This window comes from Erpetoichthys calabaricus, chromosome 7, assembly GCF_900747795.2.
Source record: "Erpetoichthys calabaricus chromosome 7, fErpCal1.3, whole genome shotgun sequence".
Classification (NCBI taxonomy): Eukaryota; Metazoa; Chordata; class Cladistia; order Polypteriformes; family Polypteridae; genus Erpetoichthys; species Erpetoichthys calabaricus.
In genome coordinates, this window is record NC_041400.2 from 108,661,949 (window position 1) to 108,684,635 (window position 22,687).

General features: G+C 38.1%; 1 protein-coding gene across 2 annotated transcripts in view; it reads right to left on the reverse strand.

Annotated features, from left to right (window-relative positions):
* The window catches only part of sncaip (synuclein, alpha interacting protein), a 250,325-nt gene that overhangs the window by 116,319 nt on the left and 111,319 nt on the right, over positions 1-22,687 (reverse strand). The gene's annotated exons all lie outside the window — the stretch shown is intronic.

Below are 22,687 nucleotides of genomic sequence, written 5' to 3' on the forward strand. Positions count from 1 at the left end.
GTATTCTGCACAAATGAACAATTGCAACAAAAAAGAGCATCATGCAGGAAGTCCTTTGCTGGTCAGCCATAGACTGCCGAGCAGCATGCAGGAGTACGCCGTTACCAATAAGGCCAACAACCAGCATGCCCAAGTAAATAATCCACTCAATGGCTCGCATAGGAAAATCCATCTTGACAATGCAAACTGCAGCAAATTTGAAGAAGACTGAGGTTTAGGTCGGCACTTAGACACTTAGATTCTTGTCATCTGCTTCTGATAAACACACATCTGCATCACAAGCCTAATTAAATTCCCTTCCACATCACAGAATAAAAACAAGAGTACTGGGGAGAGTCCTTTTTAATCTGACCTCCCCTGAGTCGAAAGTCATAAAAACAAAACCTGCACGTCATGGTTTTTTGCATAAATTAAAAGGTACAGGTGCATGTTAAGTCTGCCAAGTTAAAAAAAAAAAACCTTCCTAGGGTAAGAACACCATTCAGAAAGTTCATTAAACAGAAAATTACATATAAGTTTATTTTAATTTGATGGATTTGTGCAACATTAAAAGCAATGATAGTAATGTAAACTAACATTTTTCTTAGCTGTTTGAACTTTGTGACACAGTGATTCATGCTGACAATATCATGGCTATTATCTGCGTAGAGTTTGCATGTTCTTTTCACGTCTACATGAGTTTTTCTTCCAGTGCTCTGTTTATCCTTCCCTCATTCCCCAAAGACATATAGCTTAGGTTGACTGGTGATTCCAGATTGGCCCCAGTATGTATAAGTGGGCCTAGTAACGGACTGGCACCCTGCCTCAGGCTGTTTCCTGTCTTGTGCCCATTGCTTTAAATAGTTACTTAATTTCCCTTTAAAATATTTTATTCTGGATTGTATGGCAGGTGTGTATTTTTAACTTAAGGGAGGCCTTAATTAGAACTTTCTTCAAAAATTGGGTCTCGGTTCAGTTTTAATTCAGGTTTTAGTTTAGTTAGGTGAGTGTTTTGTCACAAGAATGCCCTTCTGACACTTTTAGAGGATCCACAAGCATTTAAATGGAGCATGCTATCTGCTTAGCTGCCAGACACTTTCCAAGGAGCTCTGTCTATGACAAGAAATCTTTATTTTCACTTTTTGATTAAGGATATATAATCAATAATTAAGGAACTGGGCCATCTGGGACAGAATGAAGACTGCACAAACCCACCCATTATTGTACAGTATAATTCTTTGTATTTCTTACATTTGCTGCTATTGGTTATTATGCAACTAAAAGCTTAAACTCAATGTCTCTGTCTGATTAGATAGATAGATAGATAGATAGATAGATAGATAGATAGATAGATAGATAGATAGATAGATAGATAGATAGATAGATAGATAGATAGATAGATAGATAGATAGATAGATAGATAGATAGATAGATAGATAGATAGATAGATACTTTATTAATCCCAATGGGAAATTCACATTCTCCAGCAGCAGCATAATGATACAATAAATAATATTAAATTAAAGAATGATAATAATGCAGGTAAAAAAACAGACAATAACTTTGTATAATGTTAAATGTTAACATTTACACCCCCGGGTGGAATTGAAGAGTCGCATAGTTTGGGGGAGGAACGATCTCCTCAATCTGTCAGTGGAGCAGGACATTGACAGCAGTCTGTCGCTGAAGCTGCTCTTCTGTCTGGAGATGATACTATTTAGTAGATGCAGTGGATTCTCCATAATTGATAGGAGCCTGCTGAGCGCCCTTCGCTCTGCCACAGATGTTAAACTGTCCAGCTCCATGCCAACAATAGAGCCTGCCTTCCTCACCAGTTTGTCCAGGCGTGAGGCGTCTTTCCTCTTAATGCTGCCTCCCCAGCACACCATCGCGTAGAAGAGGGCGCTCGCCACAACTGTCTGATAGAACATCTGCAGCATCTTATTGCAGATGTTGAAGGACGCCAGCCTTCTAAGGAAGTATAGTCGGCTCTGTCCTTTCTTGCACAGCGCATCAGTATTGGCAGTCCAGTCTAATTTATCATCCAGCTGCACTCCCAGATATTTATAGGTCTGCACCATCTGCACACAGTCACCTTTGATGATCATGGGGTCTATGAGGGGTCTGGGCCTCCTAAAATCCACCACCAACTCCTTGGTTTTGCTGGTGTTCAGGTGTAGGTGGTTTGAGTCGCACCATTTAACAAAGTCATTGATTAGGTCCCTATACTCATCCTCCAGCCCATTCCTGATGCAGCCCACGATAGCAGTGTCATCAGCGAATTTTTGCACATGGCAGGACTCCGAGTTGTATTGGAAGTCCGATGTATATAGGCTGAACAGGACTGGAGAAAGTACAGTCCCTTGTGGTGCTCCTGTGTTGCTGACCATAATGTCAGACGTGCAGTTCCCAAGATGCACATACTGAGGTCTGTCTTTAAGATAGTCCACGATCCATGCCACTAGGTATGAATCTAATCCCATCTCTGTCAGCTTATCCCTAAGGAGCAGAGGTTGGATTGTGTTGAAGGCGCTAGAGAAGTCTAGAAACATAATTCTTACAGCACCACTGCCTCTGTCCAAGTGAGAGAGGGATCGGTGTAGCATATAGATGATGGCATCCTCCGCTCCCACCTTCTCCTGATATGCAAAGTGCAGAGGGTCAAGGACGTGTTGAACCTGTGGCCTAAGGTGGTGAAGCAGCAGCCTCTCCATGGTCTTCATCACATGTGATGTCAGAGCAACAGTCCAAAAGTCATTCAGCTCACTAGGACGTGATACCTTTGGGACTGGGGTGATACAAGATGTTTTCCAAAGCCTCGGGACTCTCCCCTGTTCCAGGCTCAGGTTGAAGATGCGCTGTAGAGGACCCCCCCAGCTCCGATGCACAGACCTTCAGCAGTCGTGGCGATACTCCATCTGAACCCGCTGCTTTGCTGGCACGAAGTCTCCTCAGTTCTTTGCTCACTTGCGCTGTTGTAATTATGGGTGGGGATGTCTCTCATATGCTGGTATCAGCAGAAGGATGTGTGGAGGGTACAATACTCCGAGGTGAGAGTGAGAGTGGGTTAGGGTGGTCAAACCTGTTAAAGAAGTTGTTCATTTGGTTTGCTCTCTTCATGTCTCTCTCGATGGTGGTACCCCGCTTCGAGCTGCAGCCAGTGATGATCTTCATCCCATCCCACACTTCCTTGATGCTGTTATTCTGCAACTTCTGCTCCAGCTTTCTCCTGTACTGCTCCTTCGCCGCCCTGAGGTGGACTCAGAGTTCCTTCTGCACGCGCTTGAGCTCATGCTGATCACCGTCTTTAAAAGCCCTTTTCTTCTGGTTCAAAAGGCTCTTGATGTCACTTGTAATCCATGGCTTGTTGTTAGCATAGCAGCGTACAGTTCTTACTGGAACTACAATGTCCATACAGTAGTGCAGTCAACAACTTCATCAATGTTCTCACTATGAGATCCCTGCAGGATATCCCAGTCTGTAGTTCCAAAACATTCTCTCAGAGTATTCTCAGCCTCCGGGGTCCACTTCCCGAATGATCGTGTGGTTACAGGTAGGACTCTCACTTTTGGTTTATAGTGAGGCTGAAGCAGAACCAGGTTATGATCTGCTTTCCCAAGTGCAGGCAGCGGGGTGGCTCTGTATGCGTCTTTAACGTTTGCATACAGTAAATCAATAGTCTTATTTCCCCGGGTGTTACAGTCCACATACTGGGAGAATGCAGGTAATGTTTTGTCCAGCGTCACATGGTTAAAGTCCCCAGCGATTAGCACAAGCGCCTCAGGGTGCTGCGTTTGTAACTTAGCAACAGCAGAATGGATGATGTCACTCGCTGACTCCACATCCGCCCGAGGAGGAATGTATACAATAACAACAATGACGTGTCCAAACTCTCTGGGAAAGTAATAGGGACGTAAACTTACAGCCAACAGTTCGATGTCCCTGCAGCAAGTGGAGATTTTGACGTTAACATGTCCAGAGTTACACCACCGTGTATTGACATAAAGAGCGAGTCCTCCTCCTTTGTGCTTCCCACAGGTACTTGCATCTCTGTCCGCTCTAACTGTGCTAAACCTGGGTAGTTCCACATTAGCGTCTGGGATGGTGTTAGTTAGCCACGTTTCGCAAAAACACAACAAACTGCATTCTTTGTAGGTTCTGACATTTTTCACCAGCGCAGCCAGTTTGTCGATCTTATTTGAGATTGAGTTTACATTCCCCAGAATCACAGAAGGCACCGAAGGCTTAAAACGCCACTTTCTCGCAAGCCGCTTCATTTTTAGCTTAGTGCCCGCTCTGCTGCCACGATACCGCCTTCTTACCTCGTCGGGTAAATAGGGAACCACACCAGCACTGGCATTTGTTCTCAGCGCTCGAAGTTGAGTACTTGAATAGGCGAGTCTTGGCGTGTAAAAATCCATGCCCATGTTGTAAAAGTAAGTGTGTCCAGTGAACAAATCCACATAAAATAAAGTGATAGGAGTGACCAATAAATAAAAATAGAAAAATAAAAGTAGAAAAGTACACATACACATACAGTCATACATGGAGCTGCTGAAAAGGCTGCCGGATGTTACTAGCTAATAATTAGTGATTATTAGCATTGCCAATTGCTGAATTGTCATTCTTTGATTAGCTGTGATCCCTTTAGGGTATAAAGGATGCTTTGTAAAATCCTGTATTGGTGGAAAATTAGGCTGAAGTAAAGAGAGAAAATTTCCAGGCAGTGAGCAGCATGCCATTAGAGGTCACTAGTATTGAATATGTGGGTGCAATAAAGACAGTGAGACAGGTAAGTGGTTACAGATAACAATTATATACAGTAGCTGGTTTTGACATTTCTTCCTATCCTCCATTAAGAAAAGAACATCAAAGGTTATATTAGTACCTTGTGTGTTAGCTGCATGTCACAGGTGATCTACTAACACTATAAAACTGCAGATTTGTAAGTCTTTTATTCTATTAAGTCTTATGTGGAGCAGATTAAGAATTTGCAAACTTATGTACTCTTTTACAAAGTTGGATTCAGCAAATTAAACTTTCTATATGCACTTGAGAACAGTTATTGCCTAATGCAGAGAAAAAAGTCAACACTGGTCACTTTTATCTTATTCCAGACTCTAAAATGTTCAATTTTTTATACAATATTTACTGATTCATTGGGCTGATTCAAACTAGAATTGAAGCAAGTTAACTAGAGCTTTATTCGTTTCCTGAACTTGTTTACCAATAATTTTTATGAGTCTGTCACACAGACTTCCACACTCCTCAGAGGTAAGCGCCACTAGTCCAGAAGACAAGGGGAACCTGTCGCTGAAGATATTGTCACTTTTTTTGCCCACAACTCAGAATAACCACCCAATGAGGGCAACTGATCCTGTCCCTATCGATCCAGGGACTGTAAAGCCGAGATAGTCCCAGAAGGGGTTGTCTCACTTTGAGAAGAGCAGACCACTAGATGGCGCTCTGACCAGAACCTAGAACCCCTTCAGAGTTTGACTCTCAGTTTGCTAAACAGGCTACACAGCCTGCTCATTTTTTTGAGCTTTGTTGAACTGTTTAGTTATTAAAAGGGGTGACCCTCTTGGTGCACCAACCTTCCTTTGATGGATTTGTGTGTTCTCACCCTTTCACGTTTAACTTTAACATTTCAGAAAGGCCACAACTGACATAGATATGTTTAAGAGTTTAAAACTTTTTGAATCTGGAAATGCAATAAGAAGGCACAAATCCTACAGCATGTAGCATATTTTGCATTTCAGTTGAAAGAGAAAAATGTGTTAAATGGACTTGAAATTACAGATGATCTCCAGCAACAGTAAACCTCTTTAGAGATCTTGTGCTTTCTTTTCCTATTTCTACCAGAATATTGAACCCATTCTTGATTCCCATCCCAGACACTCCATATATTTAGTGTCAAGTAGGGTTTATTAAAAACATTTTAATTTTTGTGAGATACTGTATATTAATGGCACATAAACAAACACAGCTGCATCTCTAATTTATTTAATATCATATGTTTATGAGAAAAGTCTTTGGAATTTATGAGCTTATTAAAAAAAAGAAAAAAAATGCTATATGATACAAAACATCTTTACTCAAATAGACTTTAGAGTGTTTCAGATATTCAGTACAAAGATTAATTTACTTGTAAATAAAGGCCTATATGTTAAAATAAAATCACATAGAGGAAAGAAATTTAGTTATCTGCTAATGCCAAAAATTTATTTTAATATTTTATCCAATGGTTATCTTTGCAGGAAAAAGTAAAATGAAACCACGTCAAAGAGGCCAGCCTTCCATAAAGGTTTTTGTCCAGCAAATTCCCATCTCTTAAGGTCAAGAACTCATTTCTTATCCTCTAAAACAGCTCTCACCAGATCACACTATCAACATTCTGGGATTATTTGCCCATTTTATAAACACTTATGATGGAAAGTGAAGTATTTTGTATATCAAAAAAACTCAACATTATGACATTTTAGAATATCAATTACAAAGTGGTCATTCAGCTAACCGCATTCCAAAAACCACTTTTTCCATTACTGTGAACGGGATTCCAGTTCATCATACCCTTCAAATCTGCCAGTTTACCTAATATGTACATAATTTGGAAGCAGATGAAAACTCGATTAGTACTTAAAAAGAAACCACACAAACACAAGGGAAACATACACACTCCATGCAGACACGGCCCCCATGATTTGGAGCTGTAAAGCAGTAGCACTAACCACTACACCACCCATAACAGTCAAAATTTTCAATTTGTAAATTACTTCTAAAACACCATTCACTGATTGCCCTTCGACTTAGATTCATGGGAATTAAAGACAATAGTTTAGAGAACACTCAAAGTTCAGAAAGTGCAAAAACACAAAAGTTCAAAAATAATAGATTTTTATGGAGGTATGGTTTTAGGCATCTCTTAAATTATGGTATGCGCAGCCTTTAATTAGTCTTGTTTTACTCCTGTGTAGCATGATTTGATTTTAAAGGTCATTTAGCTGGTCTAGGGTGTAAACTCAAAACGCATACATGCAGAAACTGTTTCATTTCCCATTGTCAAAAAATAGGAATTCCTATTGCTTTTCCAGGAGGTGAATCTGGAGAAGAAAACAGCGCTATTATGCAGGCTGGGCTGGATACACTCTTGATAGGGCACAATAAATGAGCAGAGGTGCCATAGGAGCCAGCCTTTTGAGCAATATTCACAGTTAGAATTACATTTGGAAAAAAATAAAAGGGTAAAAGGGAGAATTTGAGAGGAGAATATTATACAAGAATTTCCAGCAGTAAATAGGCCATCTACTGTTAAATACCCCATGTTTAGTAAGGTCCAACAATACTTCCCTGTGTTACCATGAAAAAGAATAAGAAAACATAAAAGAGGCATTGCAGCAGAAATGATTTTTAAAATAGTCTTGATTATCTGTGAAAATTGCATGACATAAACAGTTTCATTTAAAAGTATAATTTTGTCTCAGACTGTAATACAGATGTGGAAAAAAATAAAACAACATTCCAGAACACTGTAAGCAATACTACTTACAGACTACCCGTATAAATCATGACACTCAACTCCTCTTTATCAAAGTCACAGATGAAAGCAGCCTTTAAGTGTGTTTCTTTTTTCGCACATGCTTGATTTAACAGATTCTGTTATGTTGTCTCCTCGGGATTTATTCATTTCCCACAATGATGCATAAAGAAACCCACAGTGACAAAAAAGAAGAAAGCAGAATGCATAAATCAATGCAATCCTCCCTTCTAATGAAAATTTATCTTTCTGCATAATAGAAAGAAGAGGGGGACCAGTATGAGCTTAAATGATATCTTTTGAAAAGTCAGGAGTTTGTTAAACGGTTTCCTCATATGGTCAAAATATCTTCTTCATGCCTTGCTCAGCAAGGGGTCTGCAATCAGTTATTGCAAAAAAGAATTTAATCAAAAGAATGAAGTACTGTGTGTTACATCGACACATGGTTTCATCTGTTTGCATTTATTAATCATTACAGAAATGTAATGTACGCAGGGCATAATAAGAACTGTAACAATTTCTAGAGAAGTTTTAATATGTTCTTTGTTTAGTTTGATATACAGGTGGAATAACAATTAATGAAGGGTGAATGGCACAGCATGTAAAGCCAAAAAGTGTACATACATACATCGAAACTTTATATAAACTATTGAGAAATGTCATCATAATTTTGCACTCACAGAAAAGAAGAATGTTTATGTCAATTGACTTGCAATTACTCCTAAAACTAAATATAAAAACTTATCATTTAAAAAAACACAAATGTATACTGATGGAAAAAAGAAACAGAATATACATTAGACTGAAGTTTCAACCACCACTGCTGACAAACAAATGAGAGTACAGTAATAGGAAAACAAAATACTACAAAATAATACACAAAACAAAACAAGAAAATAGTAACAACGGTGAATATTAGCAACATTTCTCTTGTAGTCATTAAGTATATTTTGTTACTGCTATTCACAGCCACCATTGTTTGACACCTCTGAAGTAAGTGTTTCTAAATCGCCAGTGTTTTACCGTTGAGGAAAAATAGAGAGAATTGTGGCTTATGGGAAGATGGAGATCAGCTGGCTGCTTAGAACTTACATTTTTGCAAAATTAAAACACACTATGAAAATTTACTGTACGTTTTACAAAAGCACATGGTTTTGCTTGCTGAGATTCAAAGTTCCACTAGGATTACTGTGAAAACCATGTCCCATGCAGCAAGTGCATATTCATGTTATCACACATGTGTACCTAGTGACCACCTGAAAGGCTCAGGTAAGACCTAGAATACCACCCTTTGGCAAGGGGGGCTAACAATATCTCCCTTCTCCTCTACAGCTCTGAATGTTTCCCTGGAGATGACTATTAGCTCCACCCTGTGGCATACACTAAGCCACACCTCTTCCAGGCTTGGTTCTCTATAAGCAGATGACTTGCTGGCAGGAGGTTGTCATTTGAACCCTTGAATGCCTCACAAGAGAACTTTCAGTCACTGTGAGCCTCACTAAAATGCGGAGTCAATTTGGGTGTATCGATACCTCTTTGTTTATTTTCTTTTGGCAACTGGGCTCAATAAACAGGGTTTCAACTGACTGGTGTCCCAACCATTTGTCCTTGTATAATCAGTTCTGTAACAATGTGCATGCCATGTACGTTGTAGAAGCAACAAATTAAATAACTGAGGAAACTTAAAATGTGTCTAGGGATAAACAAGAATGAATGACCCAGCAATGGTTTTCTTTTCCATTCAAGGTTAAGTTCAAATTTATTGTTAGTTGAAAATAGTACATTGAAATTCTTACTTTCATGTCTCACACAGACTAATAAGAGTTTTATAGTACCAAGAAAAACACATCAATGCAGCACCATACAATAAATATACAAGAATACTCATGAAGTTGTCAGTATTTTGTAGCTACAGACATGACGCATTGCTGGGCAATGTAGCACACATCAGTGTTTTCTGTGTGTGTTGCTGTCATTTTTGGTGTCACCATGACAATTTTGTAAAATTTTACCACTTGAAAGATGTTTTTAGATTCCAGTATTCAAACAACATCAAGAAAAAAAACAATCAGGAAAAAAGAAAAACTTGGATTTGACTTTTAGGTCTTGTATTTAATTTTACTGTAGGTCTATTTTGGTGAAGGTGTAGTATTAAAGTGTCAGCATACTGATTGCTGATGTTCTTGACTGTGCTTTTAGTTACTCCAAACCGAAAGAACTTTGCAGTTAATTACCACTATTCCTTGTTCCATTGAACATGTTAACTCACGCAGGGCCAATTTACAGTCTCTAATGAACTTAACCTGTATGTCTCATAGGGAGAATGTGCAAACTCCATGCAGAATTCAAACCTAGTACACTGCATCCATGAGGCATTGGCACTGGTATTCAATAATGCTTGACAAACATACCCTGCCATTAAAAAGAAACTAAGCAGTGACAAAGGTCTTTTGCTACGCCTTCCATATTCTATTAAAATCTGATCACACCTTCTGTTTGACATGATGTGACATTGGCTATTATTCAGCAGCCACCTACTGAGGCTGATTTAAACTAATTAGCTTTTTACTTGAGTAGTCACTTTTCACTCAGTCATAATTCAGTTACTTTATTACTTAGCCTTTGTTCCTAATGTCACTTGGATCCTATGTTTATGACATTCTGATATTTTTATTTAAGGCTTTGCCTTTTTTATTCATAACTCTTGTCACATTTTTAATAGGTTTTTACTTATTCCTTTACCTATGTTCATTTTACTGACTATTTACCTTGGCTCATTACGACCATATCCCTTCGTTCTTTAGTAACACATTACACAGTATTGCATCAACCCTATAATAACATTAATAACACATTGCATCCAACATCTCATCAGTTAAAATCCTTCATTCTGACCTATAAAAACAGGCTGGTAAGGAAGATGTGGATAACAGACCCAGAGATCAGTTGGGGGTGCTCTGAGACACACCATGATAATAAACTAATTTAGCTTGGTATGGCACAATACCTTTTATAAACAATCTGAGGCAGAATGAAAAGTAATTAAGATACGCAACTGTGTTTGTATGATTTCAGCAAAATAGATGTGTATTTTATTTCACTTTCACTATTTCATATCTATCATCAGCCAGACATTTAACATATAATATTGTAGGTAATGGTGATATGGAAAAGAAGAAATGGAGGCACAACTTGGTGTACCCCAGAAATTTTAAATATAATATAGCAGGTAGAGGTGATTTGTGAAAGATAAAATGGATGTACCACTTGGTGTAGCCTGGGAAGTTTGTAACATACCTTTTTTTAATGGCAGACATTTCACACTTACAAACAGCAGAGCACAGGCTCTAGTGAATTTAGTACAGCAGGTAAATATTAGTCCAGGACTCATATGTCTGCCATTCATTATATAATGAATTATAAGCCAGTGTTATCATATTTGGCTGATACCTCTAGCCAAAGAGACATACAAGATCAAAATTTATTACGATTGTTTGCATATATTTTTTTTTTTAGAAATAGAGCACAGGCAGGCTTAAGGTCACAAAGTGGGCCTTAAATAAAGATTGACATCCAAATTCTTATTTAAACTCCACTGTTTTAGCCACTAAAACACCCTATCTATAGTTGTTGTACAGCACATATTCTGATAGTGTACATACTGTACTTATATAGAGAGTGAATTCTGAAAGTACTTAGACCCCTTTGTGTTCTGCACATCTTACTATTTTGTAGATTTAATTTTAAATGGATAAGCTTGCCATTTCTCCCATCAATTTACATTTTATGATCCATTAAGTTAAATGAAAATGTGTTTTCAGAAAAGTCTGCAAATTTTAAAAATTCAAAAACTGAAAACTTCAATTCATGTGAGTATTCTGACCCTTAATTCACTACTTTATAGAAGCCCCTTTGGCAGCAAGTGAAGCTATGTGTCTCCAGGGTAAGTGTTCTCGAAGCTTTGCGCACCTGGATTTAGGCAGTTTATCCCATTGTTCCTGACAGATCCTCTCAAGCTCCATTGAATTGGATGGGAAGCATCTGTAAACTATCATCTTTGGTCTCTCCAGATGTTCTGAGGGATTTAAGTTTGGTCTTTAGCTGGGCCACTCAAGGCAAGTCACAGACTTGTCCAGAAGCCACATTATCATGCTGAAAGGTAAACCGCTACTTCAGTCTGAGGTCACATGCACTTTCTGCAGTGAACTCTCTGTATTTGGCTGTATTTTTACTTTCCTCAATTCTGACAAGTCTTCCTGTCCCGGCAGCTGAGAAACACCCCTATAGCACGATGCTGCTACCACCATTTTTAACTATAGTGCTGGTATTAGACAGGTGATGCGCAGTGTCTCACAGTACCACACAGTGAATGGAGTTCTGCCCAAAGAGATCAATTTTTCTCTTATCAGAGAAGAGAATCTTTATCCTCATGCTCTCAAGAGCCCTTTAAATGCCATTTGGCAAACTACAAGCAGCCAATAGCCACTCTGCAATAAACACCTGATTGAAGTGCAGCTCAGATATTTGTCCTTCCAATAGATTGTCTAACCTCAACCAAGGACATCTTCTCTGTTTTTCGTCACATCCCTGACTAAGGCCCTTCTTGCCCAGTTCCTCTGGTTAGCCAAACGGTAAACTCTAAGAAGAATTCTGGTGATTCCAAACATTTTCCATTTCACAAATATTTAGGCCACGTTGCTTCTGGGAAAACTCTAAGGTTTAGAAATAATTTCAAACCCTTGCCCTGATCTATGCCTCATCACAATGTGATTGCTGAGGCCTACAAAGAGTATCTCGGACTTCATGACTTTGCTTTTGTCCTGACATACAGTATGAATTGTGGGACAGTATATGTACAGGAGTATGTCTGTCTAAACAATATCCTACCAATTCAATTTGCCACTGGTGGAGTAAAGTCAAGTTCTAGACACATCTTAAGGAGAATTAAAGCAAACAAAATGCACCTGACCAAAATTTGCACATCCACACCAAGGGTTCTGAAAAACTTATATGAAATTTTCAGTTCAGTTTTTGATTTTTAATAAATTTGCAAACCTTTCTGAAAATATGTATTCACTTTGTGTTTATGGGTTACTGGCTGTAGACTGCTGGGTAAAAATATCAAATGTATCAATTTAGAATTATATCTACAGCACAATAGAGCGTGCAGTAAATGAAGGAGTCTGAACACTTTCTGAATCCATGAATAATATGGTTTATTTATACCCTCAAAAGTTCTCTTTCTTATCTTATCCTAATGAAAGATAATGTTGCAGCAATTTCTGAGGATGAATTAATTGCAAAGTTGCATTCATAATTTGTGCCTGTCTGATCCCAGTCAGTAAAATGAACTGCACTGTTGGTTAAAAGAGTAGGCATTAACTATCATTATCCCTGCAAAAAGATGAAGAGAGGCCCACTCTACCTGTTTAGCCTGTTGCAATTAATTACTCAGAATTGAATTCTTTTTGTAATGCTGGTGCAGCTATGTCATTACATGTAAAACAGCAAAATAAATAGACACTGTAAGCTAATTAGTTTTCATAAGGAAAAATATATATACAGTACAAATGAAATATACATATATATGAGCCCACAGATATGTGGATATATATATACTGTATATATATATATATATATATTTATATATATATATATATATATATATATATATATATATATATATATATATATATATATATACTGTATATATATTTTCAGCTGGAGATCCACAAAGGGAGAAAAATGAATCACGTATCATAAAGTAGGTTTTATTCCTGAGCTTTCAACCCCTGCCAGGGGTCTTCATCAGAGGATAATGCTTAGACTTACAAGAACCAAAGGCAATATATAGCAAAAAATTACGTGGAGAGGAGGTCCAGACCTTCTCTTCCATATATATATATATATATATATATATATATATATATGTTTTTGGGATGTGGAGGGAAAACTAGAGAACCCAAAGAAATACCCATGCAGAAATGTGTGAACTCCACACAGACAGAATTTTAATCCAATCTCTGGAGCCAACCACTGTTCCATTGTTACACCCCTGCATACACTGTATATAACCTTCTGTATCTCGTAATTATTTATAAAACAAAAGGCAACAATGTTATGTTTTTCAAATAAATTCTGTCATAGCACTAAGAAGTCTCACATTACACTTCTGTCTTATATGCCATGTGTGCCCAACTGCTGACACGTTTGGATTATTCACTCATTTTCTGTGTGCTATGAGTGTCTACTCAGGCTACAGAGGGCCAAATGTCCTGCAGTTGTAATAAGGAGAGAAGTTAGTTCTAAACACTGGGCAAGTTGCAATTATAAGTGACAGATTCCTATTGTGTGCTAAAAACCAAAATGGATAAATGAAGAAAACATTTTTACTTTCAAAGCAGCTAAGCATGGAAAATGTTCACTGAAACAAGTAATCCAGCATAAACAAAACAGATTTTGAAAAAACATCCTGTTTCAAGTTAAGATTAAACTGTAGCTAATGAAAAACATCTCATTCTTATCAGATTCATTCAGATCACACTGCAGGTTTAAAAGTTCAACATGGTCATTTATACAGTCCTTAAAGCAGAGGCAAGTGATTAAGTGCCTCTTGCAAAAACAAGTACTGTGATTATCATGCTAAAACCTATTAGTGCCAAAGAGACGTATTTGCACAGGGTTCAAAGAGGAATCAGACCTCAACAAAAAAGCAAAGTCTAGCCAAATATCAGCAAATAGCGGCCTTTTCTCATTTTAGTTTGGCATGAAATATGTATTGTGTTATGGTGTTTGGGGAGTAGACAAAGTCATAGGTTTGTGAAGGATGAAAGCCGGGTTGCGGCATAGTAATTATCAGAGGAGGTGGAATCCTGGATTTTCTTACTGGGCTCTGCCTTTCTGTATGCTGTAAATACACCAATGGAGCTGCATTTTGTTAATCAATTTGGGAAAAAAAGTCATCACATGCATATAAAAAAAATATTCTTGTCATTAATTAACCTGTTCTTATGGTGTGTACCCAAAGGGAAATCATCACACTAACAAAAAGAGACTTTGGTGGTGTTATAAAGTAATATGTGCATTCCATTTTCCAACTGGGTCTTACAATGGTGCTTTTGCACTATGTAGACTAAAACTCCAAATAGGGTTATGAAGAAACTAATCTTAAAAGAACTTGTAAAAAAATTTGAGCATAGAAAAACATTTCTATAAGCCTTGGGCTGGCTGCCTTAACTGTATGACACATTTTTACTGATTCCTTGTTACTCTCTAAACCAGTTGTTCTTAAACTTTTTTTTTTTCACAACCCAATTTTTATCTTTTTTGTCTTTTAGAGACCCAGAATCATCCCTGGGGTCTCATGGAAAATCGCTGATGACTGTCATCCTCGGTGTGGTGGCAGTCCCCCCCTTAAGAATCAACGGCAACAATTATGCCCATGCCCTTGGAGTTTCGCGAATAAACAATCATCTCAGGTTGGGTTGTTCCACTTTTAGAACCACTGCTGACAGTCTGATGTTTGCTTAAACTACTTGCTGCAACCCACTGCAAGACACTCCGCAAGCTGTACCAGACTCTTTCCCATTAATTATAATTTCAATCACAACTCTACGCCACCCAAAATATGACAACACACGACCCAAAATGGTCTAGTTATGCTCTAGGCTATGGTCAGTCAGCCAGTCATTCTCAAACCATCTTATTCCAAGACATAATCAGTCCCAGGAGTGCTGGGTACAAGTTGGGAAACAACCATGAGCAGGGTGCCAATCCATTTCATCCACAAACATAATGGGTCTAAATTGGAATCACCAGTCTAACTAACCTGCACATCTTTGAGGATATGTGAGGAAAACTGGAATAACCATAATTCAGTATTGTTTTTTACTTCTACTGTATATGAATGGGAGTGTCAATGAGGGAAATGAAATTAAGTGAATGGAATCTGGGAAGAGGGTTTCTGAACCTGAAGGAATTGCATATCTCTTTGTTTCCATTAGAGCCCAGGCACCAACATGGAAAAAGATCTATGATTCTCATCCATCACCATATACTTCTCAGTCCACTCCAACTCCATCCTCAGAAACCATTAAAAGACTCCCTGCTGGATCACAATTACATGGATGAAAAGTACTGGCAGAGCTTGTTACAAAGCTTGTGCAATTGGCAATGGTGGCAGTGTCCTGGAACAGCTTTGAATGGGGCTTCTCAATCAGTAGGTTGCAACTCACATTTGGGTCATGGGCTGCTGCCTGTGGGTTGAGCATTGCTGTTGATAATAATGATAGTGGGTCGCCACTCTGCTGATGATTATTTACTAAAGGGACACGGTAAAGGTAACTGCACGTCTGACATTGTGGTCAGCAACACAGGAGCACCACAAGGGACTGTACTTTCTCCGATCCTGTTCAGCCTATATACATCGGACTTGCAACACAACTCGGAGTCCTGCCACATGCAAAAGTTCGCTGATGACACTGCTATCGTGGGCTGCATCAGGAGTGGGCAGAAGGAGGAGTATAGGGACCTAATCAATGACTTTGTTAAATGGTGCGACTCAAACCACCTACACCTGAACACCAGCAAAACCAAGGAGCTGGTGGTGGATTTTAGGAGGCCCAGACCCCTCATGGACCCCGTGATCATCAGAGGTGACTGTGTGCAGATGGTGTAGACCTATAAATACCTGGGAGTGCAGCTGGATGATAAATTAGACTGGACTGCCAATACTGATTCTCTGTGTAAGAAAGGACAGAGCCGGTTATATTTCCTTAGAAGGCTGGCATCCTTCAACATCTGCAATAAGATACTGCAGATGTTCTATCAGACAGTTGTGGTGAGCGCCCTCTTCTATGCGGTGGTGTGCTGGGGAGGCAGCATTAAGAAGAAAGATGCCTCACGCCTGGACAAACTGGTGAGGAAGGCAGGCTCTATTGTTGGCATGGAGCTAGACAGTTTGACATCTGTGGCAGAGCGACGGGTGCTCAGCAGGCTCCTATCAATTATGGAAAATCCACTGCATCCACTAAACAGTGTCATCTCCAGACAGAGGAGCAGCTTCAGCGACAGACTGCTGTCACTGTCCTGCTCCACTGACAGACTGAGGGGATCGTTCCTTCCCCAAACTATGCGATTCTTCAATTCCACCAGGGGGGGTAAACGTTAACATTATATAAAGTTATTGTCTGTTTTTACCTGCATTATTATCAATCTTTAATATAATATTGTTTTTGTATCAGTAAGGTGCTGCTGGAGTATGTGAATTTCCCCTTGGGATTAATAAAGTATCTATCTATCTATCTATCTATCTATCTATCTATCTATCTATCTATCTATCTATCTATCTATCTATCTATCTATCTATCTATCTATCTATCTATCTATCTATCTATCTATCTATCTATCTATCTATCTATCTATCTATCTATCTATCTATCTATCTATCTATCTATCTATCTATATCTAGTGGATACCATGTTGGTGGATCACGAAGACACATACAGTACATGGAAATAAGTGGGTCTCCACACCAAAAAGGTTGTGAAACACTTTCCTAGAACTTGTCATTTCTTCCTCCATATTAAATAGAGGTTCTCCTGATACCACAACTCATTTTTTCCACTCTCTTGTGCTTTGTTTTTTTTGTATGGGAAAACACTAGCAGGAGAATTCAAGCATGGAGTAAAGAAAGATTATACATTATAATGGTTCTCTTGTTAATTGGATGAAGATTTTTTTGATGGCTTCTTCTAATTTGGAGCCAGGAATACCAAAAGATGTAGTGGACAATATTTTGTTGTTTAAGCCTCACAAAATCATTTGACCAAGAAAAAAATGTCCCTTTGAAGTAAGAACATACATAGAGTAACATGAACAAACCCTAGCAACACCACATTTTAGCCAATTGCAGATTTTGATCAACTACTTTTGTTTTGATAGGTAGTGCTGCTGATTTACTGATCAGTGTTGTAGGTTCACATCCCATGTCCCGTTGCTGTCCATGTTAAGCTTTCATAACTCCAAATGTCTGCATGGGTATTCCTCTGAGTAATTCTAAACAGTGTGGATATTAAAAGCCCCAGCTGTCTAAAAGTACCCTGAGATAACTTTTTAGAAGTGCCCAGAGATATCTTTTTAGAAATACTCTACCAAAAGTCTCATTTTCTTCTTAACACCTTCCCAAAAATGAGCCAGTTAGGTAAACTGGTCCTAGTGTTGGTGTGAGTAGGCCTTGCTCTAGACTGGTGCTATTTCTGCGCTTTTTTCCCAATCATTCACCTAGTGCTGCCTGGATACGCACAGGCCATCTGTAATGCTAAGTTGGATTAACCAAGTCTGAGAGTGTTATGGTCCGTGTTACTATCAACTTAGTATGGCACAGTGACAAAGTATTTAGTGTTGCTACCTCACTGCTCCAAAGTTACGGGTTTGGATGTCTATGTGGGCTTTCCACTAAGTATTCCGAGTTCCTCTCACATTTCAAGCATGCATGTGTTAAAGTAACTGTAACTGTAAACGTATACCGTATGAACACGAGTATGTGTGTGAGTGTGCCATGCAACTGACTGACATCCACAGCTGACTAATATCTGACACTCATTGCTCTGCGAGGACCCAAAACACTGAACTACCTTAAGCAAATTCAATAAGTGATGGATCTGCAGCTTAGTAAAAGAATATTAAAAATATAACACTGCTTACAGTTTGGAGTACATTGTTGAGATAATGAAATGCATGTGATCATTTAAAATTAGAATATTTAGAAATTTAAATGGGTTTCACTCGTGACCTCACTTGGTTTAACTCAGAAGGACAAGTAACCAGCATACAGATGTAGATATAAAGAGTAAATGGTTTGAAACATCTGAAAATGTTCCTACCAGCTGCAACAAAGAACACAAACTACATTGAACATACTGTACCTACTCTGAACATCCTTCTTGGATTGGAAGAAATGTTTTTTCACTGATGAGGTGAACAGATGAGAAAAATGACAAGATCATTATATTTATTCTTCACTGGCATAAGTCAACTGTCCTTCGCATATGCTAAAAATGTTTCCATTTTTTTAATAGATAACATATGCAACCTAAAGGTGATCAATTGTCCTGCCAAGTCAGGTCAGTTAGGTCTGTTATGCAGACAACTCATTAGTATTGGAGGAGCTGCTTTAAGTTGGAATTTTTTTGCATCATGATACTGAACAGGAAGGAAAACTCGAGCCACAAAGCAACTGCAAAGGTGAACAAGAGGTGCTAAAATATCCACAATTTTCTTTCTCTAATTTTGGGCTATTAACTCATAACTGAAATAAAACAGGGACCGAGAGCAGCTTAGGGCTGCAAATCTGAAAGAAATAGTTGATGACATCTGGAAATGTGCTCCACATGAAAAGCACTACACTTAGTAACTGTTACGATTGATTTTCATTATTAACTTTTTATATGTTATTTTGAACCTTTTTGCTCTTCATGTTATGCACTGAGATTTTTTTTACCATAGAATTCAATCCTCTTATTGTTTTCTCACTGGAGTGTTGTTTTCAGAAAGTTATGAATTTGTGGCATCTTTTTCCAACATCATCTTGGTTTTCAATTGTGTTGCCCATTTCAGCAGTTGTTGTTACGATGTTGTTATTCATCTGTACTCGGAGGTGTGCTTCATTAACATTATTACCACAATGGGATAAATGGCAGCACTGTGCACTTCTCGGTCATCCAAGTTTGGGGAAACAGCAAAAGAAATGTATTATTGTCATTATTAATTATTGTTGAAGACTTTTCCTTCAATTTTTGGTTGGCATTGCTTTTGATGAAAGACTGGACAGGTTCATTGTTTGAGGTTTCTTTTCCCTGTCACCTTCATTACTCAAATTATGATTCTTTTTCTCTTTGAATAATATTAATAATAATACCAACTTTTAATAAACTATATTAACGAAATGCCTCACACTAGCACAAACTTCCAATAACAAAGTCAATGTAGTTTTGTTCAAAGTTTTTTAGTGAAAAAAAGCCTAGCGCACCATTGGATAATATAATATTCTTATCTTAGATTAATCAAGTTCAAGTTCAGTATCACAAGGAGCTACAGAGTATTCAACCAGCACGGGTCACAAGGCAGGAACCAACAATGGACATCTCAGGACCTCATCAGTGTAGTTCACTAGAATATGCTCAGATTATTTGTTTTTATAGGTCGCCTTTCATAAACAAATCAGCAAACTAAAAAGAACATTATTTACACTAAATGGATATATGTGCTTCATTCCAAACTTGGTAACGGTACACAGTTATCCTTAGTATAGTTAACTCTTTTACCTCTTTTTAGTTAAGCAAAGTTGTTGTAAATCAGAATTAATCAGCCCTAAATTTACAACTTTTTCACAAAATTGGCACATGCAGATTTTTACATTACCCCATACTTCCACTATAACCTCTAATAAGCTTCACATATTCTATTATGATTCATTTTATCACTTGATACCCCAATAGAAGCAGTCAACCATATGGTCTAAATATCCCTCTTTTGAAGCAGAGCTTGAAACTAATTAACTTCTTCAAAAACATACCTCTTAGTCCCAATAAATAATGTTAATCTTTAAAAAAATACAATTTGTGTATACCTCTAAGTACATCTTATCTATATTTCAGCACACATAATTCACATCAAAGTAATTAGATAAGTATGTCAATGTTCTTTCTAGGCAGCTCTGCTGGGATACTCCAAGTCAGTGTCATCTAATGCCAGCTGATTTTGGTTAAGCGCTGTCTTCTTAATTTCTACAGCTGCTGATAAATAATACTGACACACATGCTTTGTCACATCATGAAAGCCACTAAGCATTGCTTCACTGGGCTGAAAAACATGCCTTCCAGCATTCTGTGGGTAAAATGAATTCATTCTTGTGACACTGTACTGAATGTATCTCCTTAAAACATTTGCACAAAAAGCCATATTTAATAAGGACTACAGACATTGTGCAGCTGTTTTGTTGCATCTTCTTTAAAGAAAAAGACTACAGAAAGCTTTGAGCATCTGCTTATCGTTATTAGGGCTATTTTTTCTTTTTTATATTGATGGGGTACTCACATACGTAAAACAGACCTTATTTGACTACAAACAGTATGAATATCAATTATAATAATTATATACAACACATACATCTTTATTTGACATGAACGTAATCTTACTGTAACATCAAATCAAATGACAGCTCCTGCATCAGTGTAATGCAGTATGGTGGCATAAAGGGTTAGCACTGCTGTCTCATCGTATCTAGGCCTTGGGTGTGATTCCTTGCATCCTGACTGTGTGAAGTTCACTAGAGTTCATTCCTGGATTCCTTTGATGTTCATTTTAAGTAAATGGGGGTTTAAGAATTGACTTAAGTGGGGTCCCCAAGTAAGTTCCTATCTTATGCTTCTAGGAATTAGCATGGTTTATCATGTTGACAATTTTCTGGGCAATTACAGAGCCCCAAACTACATTCAGCTGGTAGACAAACTTCTCAAAGCATACAAGACAATGAAGTGCAGCATGTCACTCAAGATTCATTTCCTCCACTCACATTTGGACTTATTCCCCGCAAATCTCGGTGCTATCAGTGATGAACACAGTGAAAGGTTTCACCAGGACATTGCTACGATGGAGAAACGATACCAGGGCAACTGGAATCCGTCAATGCTTGCTGACTACTGCTGGACACTGCAATGTGATGCACCAGACATTGAATACAAAAGAAAATCAGGAGCAAAACACTTTTAATTGTGTTGAATTTAATAGCTTATGCGAAACATAAACGTGACTAAATACATTTTTGTCAGTAAACATATAAATGTCTATTTCTCAGAGTTTAATGAAAAAGCACATTCAGAAAATAATTGACAGATTGCTATATGTTAACTGTATGTGAATTCCTATGCTGATTTTGTCATGATTATTATTATTATGTGTTCTTTATCATGTTTGATCATTTTGGCATGTGAATTTTTCATTTTTTTCTGTTTTTTCACATTGTTTATTATTTTATCATTATCATAGTGACATAATTGCACCACCATCTTAGGTCAGATTTCAGTTATGTTGTATACATTGATAATGCTAATTGTTACCAGATGATCTCTGTTGTTGTGATGTGTGACATCATCATATGTTCAGTATTTAAGATACTATTACACTAAGCTATGTATCCAGTGTCACACATGTGTGATTGGGACACAGCTGAAAGGCCTTAAGAATAGTACTACCACACCAGGCCAGGGGGTGGTAAGCTACACTAACTCTCTTTCTCAATCTTCTGCAGACCATCCACAGGAAATCTCGCTCGGTCCTGACGCCAGTGATGATGTCACTTCCTGTCTCGAAGACATTACTTCCGGCATCAATGATGGGGCCACTTCTAGTCCCGTCACTTCCTGTCTCGGCTTTAAAGCCACCATCTTTTCATTTTACAATCAGTTCTGTTGTGGACTCAAACCTGCAAACATCACAACCAATTCAACCCATTTAGCCAAGGCACAATATATGCATGGCTTCCCCAAACCTTTTGATGTCTGTGGTCTGCTTTTGTGACACCAGGCTTTTGGATAATTTCAAGAATAGCTTTTATTATTCTGTTAGGGACCACTTCTTGTTACTATAGGTACTGCTCCAGCCTTTTTGACTTCTGAATTTTGTCACTTTGTTTTCTTTCCTGATATGATCTTACTTAGCTTTTGGACTTGACTATTTTATTTATTAACCTCCCAGTTCATTCTTTCTCTAACTCTCCACGTATACAGTACCCAACTTCATTATTCATAGGACCAAAGGTACAGTGTTCCAAAGCTGAGCTCAACTCCATGTAGAATCACCAAACCTTACAAAAAGCTTGAAATTGCACTTAATCAAAATTTGTGAATCTTCTAAATCTATTTGGTCCAATTAAAAGTCAATGGGAGCTAGAGTTTATTCAACCAGCACTGGATATCTGGAAGTAGTACAAGTGTATCACAGGGTGTATTCACACATCTTCAGATCCACACTCAGTCACACAATGGACAATTTTCAGACATCAATCAACGTGACCTGCATGTGTTTGGGATATTAGAGGAAACTGGAACAACCAGATAAATTTTACACAGATATGAAGGGTGTAAGCTGCACAGAAAGAGTGACTTGGCTGTG